The sequence below is a fragment of the Somniosus microcephalus genome, unplaced genomic scaffold, assembly GCF_052327205.1.
Source record: "Somniosus microcephalus isolate GS21.2 unplaced genomic scaffold, FLI_Smic_1.0 scaffold892, whole genome shotgun sequence".
NCBI classification, from domain to species: domain Eukaryota; kingdom Metazoa; phylum Chordata; class Chondrichthyes; order Squaliformes; family Somniosidae; genus Somniosus; species Somniosus microcephalus.
Genome location: NW_028226079.1, coordinates 10001 through 15863, shown reverse-complemented (window position 1 = coordinate 15863; position 5863 = coordinate 10001).

Sequence of the window (5863 nt, the reverse complement as noted above, 5' to 3'; positions counted from 1 at the left end):
AACTCATTAACTGAATTTCGAACATCGACAACTGGGTAACCAAAAGACACAGGGACAAATGAGTAACCAAAGGGCCAACTCATTAACTGAAATTTCAAAGAGGCAACTCATTAACTGAAATTTTGAACATCGACAACTGGTTAACCAAAAGCCAGAGCGACAAATGATTAACCAAGGAGGCAACTCAGTAACTGAATTTCGAACATCGACAACTGGTTAACTAAATGTCAGAGCGACAAATGATTAACCAAGGAGGCAACTCATTAACTGAATTTCGAACATCGACAACTGGCTAACCAAGAGTCAGAGCGACAAATGATTAACCAAGGAGGCAACTCATTAACTGAATTTCGAACATCGACAACTGGGTAACCAAAAGACACAGGGACAAATGAGTAACCAAAGGGCCAACTCATTAACTGAAATTTCAAAGAGGCTACTCATTAACTGAAATTTGAACATCGACAACTGGGTAACCAAATGTCAGAGCGACAAATGATTAACCAAGCAGGCAACTGATTAACTGAAAACTTGTCATTCACATTTGGGACGGAATTCAGGATGGGAATGTATTCGGCCCCCTTACCGGGCCTTGGGGTGCTGCTTTCCCGCTTGTGGAACCGAGTTGGGGTCGTCAAATGGCCTGGTGCATTGTTTGAAACACTGGTTAATGAGTTGTCAAGGTCGGAAATCATAGAACATAAGAGCAGCTCATTAACTGAAATTTTGAACATCGACAACTGGTTAACCAAGAGTCAGAGCGACAAATGATTAACCAAGGAGGCAACTCATTAACTGAATTTCGAACATCGACAACTGGTTAACCAAGAGTCAGAGCGACAAATGATTAACCAAGGAGGCAACTCATTAACTGAATTTCGAACATCGACAACTGGGTAACCAAAAGACACAGGGACAAATGAGTAACCAAAGGGCCAAATCATTAACTGAAATTTCAAAGAGGCTACTCATTAACTGAAATTTGAACATCGACAACTGGTTAACCAAATGTCAGAGCGACAAATGAGTAACCAAGCAGGCAACTGATTAACTGAAAACTTGTCATTCACATTTGGGACGGAATTCACGATGGGAATGTATTCGGCCCCCTTACCGGGCCTTGGGGTGCTGCTTTCCCGCTTGTGGAACCGAGTTGGGGTCGTCAAATGGCCTGGTGCATTGTTTGAAACACTGGTTAATGAGTTGTCAAGGTCGGAAATCATAGAACATAAGAGCAGCTCATTAACTGAAATTTTGAACATCGACAACTGGTTAACCAAAAGCCAGAGCGACAAATGATTAACCAAGGAGGCAACTCATTAACTGAATTTCGAACATCGACAACTGGTTAACCAAATGTCAGAGCGACAAATGATTAACCAAGGAGGCAACTCATTAACTGAATTTCGAACATCGACAACTGGTTAACCAAGAGTCAGGGCGACAAATGATTAACCAAGGAGGCAACTCATTAACTGAATTTCGAACATCGACAACTGGGTAACCAAAAGACACAGGGACAAATGAGTAACCAAAGGGCCAACTCATTAACTGAAATTTCAAAGAGGCTACTCATTAACTGAAATTTGAACATCGACAACTGGTTAACCAAATGTCAGAGCGACAAATGAGTAACCAAGCAGGCAACTGATTAACTGAAAACTTGTCATTCACATTAGGGACGGAATTCACGATGGGAATGTATTCGGCCCCCTTACCGGGCCTTGGGGTGCTGCTTTCCCGCTTGTGGAACCGAGTTGGGGTCGTCAAATGGCCTGGTGCATTGTTTGAAACACTGGTTAATGAGTTGTCAAGGTAGGAAATCATAGAACATAAGAGCAGCTCATTAACTGAAATTTTGAACATCGACAACTGGTTAACCAAAAGCCAGAGCGACAAATGATTAACCAAGGAGGCAACTCATTAACTGAATTTCGAACATCGACAACTGGTTAACCAAGAGTCAGGGCGACAAATGATTAACCAAGGAGGCAACTCATTAACTGAATTTCGAACATCGACAACTGGGTAACCAAAAGACACAGGGACAAATGAGTAACCAAAGGGCCAACTCATTAACTGAAATTTCAAAGAGGCAACTCATTAACTGAAATTTTGAACATCGACAACTGGTTAACCAAAAGCCAGAGCGACAAATGATTAACCAAGGAGGCAACTCAGTAACTGAATTTCGAACATCGACAACTGGTTAACCAAATGTCAGAGCGACAAATGATTAACCAAGGAGGCAACTCATTAACTGAATTTCGAACATCGACAACTGGCTAACCAAGAGTCAGAGCGACAAATGATTAACCAAGGAGGCAACTCATTAACTGAATTTCGAACATCGACAACTGGGTAACCAAAAGACACAGGGACAAATGAGTAACCAAAGGGCCAACTCATTAACTGAAATTTCAAAGAGGCTACTCATTAACTGAAATTTGAACATCGACAACTGGGTAACCAAATGTCAGAGCGACAAATGATTAACCAAGCAGGCAACTGATTAACTGAAAACTTGTCATTCACATTTGGGACGGAATTCAGGATGGGAATGTATTCGGCCCCCTTACCGGGCCTTGGGGTGCTGCTTTCCCGCTTGTGGAACCGAGTTGGGGTCGTCAAATGGCCTGGTGCATTGTTTGAAACACTGGTTAATGAGTTGTCAAGGTCGGAAATCATAGAACATAAGAGCAGCTCATTAACTGAAATTTTGAACATCGACAACTGGTTAACCAAAAGCCAGAGCGACAAATGATTAACCAAGGAGGCAACTCATTAACTGAATTTCGAACATCGACAACTGGTTAACCAAGAGTCAGAGCGACAAATGATTAACCAAGGAGGCAACTCATTAACTGAATTTCGAACATCGACAACTGGGTAACCAAAAGACACAGGGACAAATGAGTAACCAAAGGGCCAACTCATTAACTGAAATTTCAAAGAGGCTACTCATTAACTGAAATTTGAACATCGACAACTGGTTAACCAAATGTCAGAGCGACAAATGAGTAACCAAGCAGGCAACTGATTAACTGAAAACTTGTCATTCACATTTGGGACGGAATTCACGATGGGAATGTATTCGGCCCCCTTACCGGGCCTTGGGGTGCTGCTTTCCCGCTTGTGGAACCGAGTTGGGGTCGTCAAATGGCCTGGTGCATTGTTTGAAACACTGGTTAATGAGTTGTCAAGGTAGGAAATCATAGAACATAAGAGCAGCTCATTAACTGAAATTTTGAACATCGACAACTGGTTAACCAAGAGTCAGAGCGACAAATGATTAACCAAGGAGGCAACTCATTAACTGAATTTCGAACATCGACAACTGGTTAACCAAAAGACACAGGGACAAATGAGTAACCAAAGGGCCAACTCATTAACTGAAATTTCAAAGAGGCAACTCATTAACTGTAATTTTGAACATCGACAACTGGTTAACCAAAAGCCAGAGCGACAAATGAGTAACCAAGGAGGCAACTCATTAACTGAATTTCGAACATCGACAACTGGTAAACCAAAAGACACAGGGACAAATGAGTAACCAAAGGGCCAACTCATTAACTGAAATTTCAAAGAGGCAACTCATTAACTGAATTTCGAACATCGACAACTGGTTAACCAAATGTCAGAGCGACAAATGATTAACCAAGCAGGCAACTGATTAACTGAAATTTTAAAATTGACAACTGGATAACCAAAAGTGGGAACTCATGCTTCGGACGGGCTTACATACGGCAGGCTGACGCCCGGCAGAGGCCCGGGCTTCGCCTCCCTTGCGTAAGCGACCGTCTCCGAATCGATTAAAGGCGTAAAATCGGAGTTCAGAGCGGGAAAATTTTTTCCCGAAAACGGCCGGAAAAAAAAAAATGTCTCCTTTTCCGCCGAGCAGGGTGGCATTCGAACGGGCACGGGAAGCCGCGTCTAACGGTGTAAAAACGGCTTGGCTCCGACGCGGGAGTGCGGAGATATGGCCGTTCAAAGTTGTACTGGAAGTCCGGAAGGAGAAAAATTTGACTGCCTGTAGCCGAAAAAAGTTCCAGCGGTCGGTCACAAAAGTCAAATCCGTCCCGCTGATTTGACACTTGTCATTTCTGGCAGGGGGGATTGGCGGGGTACCTGGAGAATGGTAGGAGGTGGTTTTTCGAGACTTTATCTGTTTTCCAGATTACTGTCTAGGGCCTCCAGGTCTGCAGAGACCGACCCGGGCTGCCGTCCAACCGACTTTTAACCCTTTTTGGGTGGAAATTTATTTCCATTTTTAACCAATTTTCGGGTTTTTGGTCGGGCTTAAAAACGGCAGCCTGACGCCCGGCAGAGGCCGGGGCTTCGGCTCCCTTGCGTAAGGGACCGTATACGAAACGATTAAAGCCGAAAAATCCGAGTTCAGAGCGGGAATTTTTTTTCCCGAAATCGGCCGAAAAATAAAAAAATTCTCCTTTTCCGCCGAGCAGGGCGGCATTCGAACGGGCACGGGAAGCCGCGTCTAACGGTGTAAAAACGGCTTGGCTCCGACGCGGGAGTGCGGAGATATGGCCGTTCAAAGTTGTACTGGAAGTCCGGAAGGAGAAAAATTTGACTGCCTGTAGCCGAAAAAAGTTCCAGCGGTCGGTCACAAAAGTCAAATCCGTCCCGCTGATTTGACACTTGTCATTTCTGGCAGGGGGGATTGGCGGGGTACCTGGAGAATGGTAGGAGGTGGTTTCTCGAGACTTTGTCTGTTTTCCAGATTACTGTCTAGGGCCTCCAGGTCTGCAGAGACCGACCAGGGCTGCCGTCCAACCGACTTTTAACCCTTTTTGGGTGGAAATTTATTTCCATTTTTAACCAATTTTCGGGTTTTTGGTCGGGCTTAAAAAACGGCAGCCTGACGCCTGGCAGAGGCCGGGGCTTCGGCTCCCCTTGCGTAAGGGACCGTATTCGACCCGATTAAGCCCCGAAAATGGATCCAAATGTCGGCCGACCAAGTAAGCTTGCTGGGGAGAGAGACTAAGTGCCGGGCTTGGCACCTCATTAACCAGTGAAAAGTTTTGGCTGCTGGAGAGACTAAGTCCCAGCCTGGGCACATCATTAACCATAAATGAAAAAGGCGAGGCCGAGTCTGGTGCATGGCTAACTGATTAACCAAATTGGCAAGGCCCGGGCTGAAAGTGAATGAGCGACCCGTGGCCAGGGGGCTGGAATGCGGGAGAGAATCCAACCCCCAAAATATGGAAGTCCGATGAGAAAATATTCGGCCGCCTTTTGCGGGCCTCGGGTGTTGCTTCCCGGCCTGGGAAAGTGAGTTGCTCCCGCCGAATTGACATGTGCATTTAACGATTTCGAGACATGATTAACCAAAACGCGGAAGTCCGATGAGAAAATATTAGGGCCCTTCAAGCGGGCCTCCGGTGATGCTTTCCGGCTTGGGAAAGTGAATTGCTCCCGCCGAATTGACATGTGCATTTAACGATTTCGAGACATGATTAACCAAAACGCGGAAGTCCGATGAGAAAATATTCGGCCGCCTTTTGCGGGCCTCGGGTGTTGCTTCCCGGCCTGGGAAAGTGATTTGCTACCGCCAAATTGACATGTGTCATTTCTGGCAAGTGTCTCAGGACATAGTTAATGAGTTGCAGTTTGGGAAATCATTAACCTCGTCGGAAGTCCCGATGAAGAAAAAAAAAAGTGCCATTTGCGGGGATTTGGGTGCTCCTGGTCGGATAGAGGTGGCCGTTTGACCCGCTGATTTGACACTTGTCATTTCTGGCAGGGGGGGTTGGCGGGGTGCCCGGAGATTTTCGGGAACACGATTTTCAGAACAAAATTCACTCAGCGGGAGCACTTTGAAAATGCCCGAAAAGTGTTACTTTGC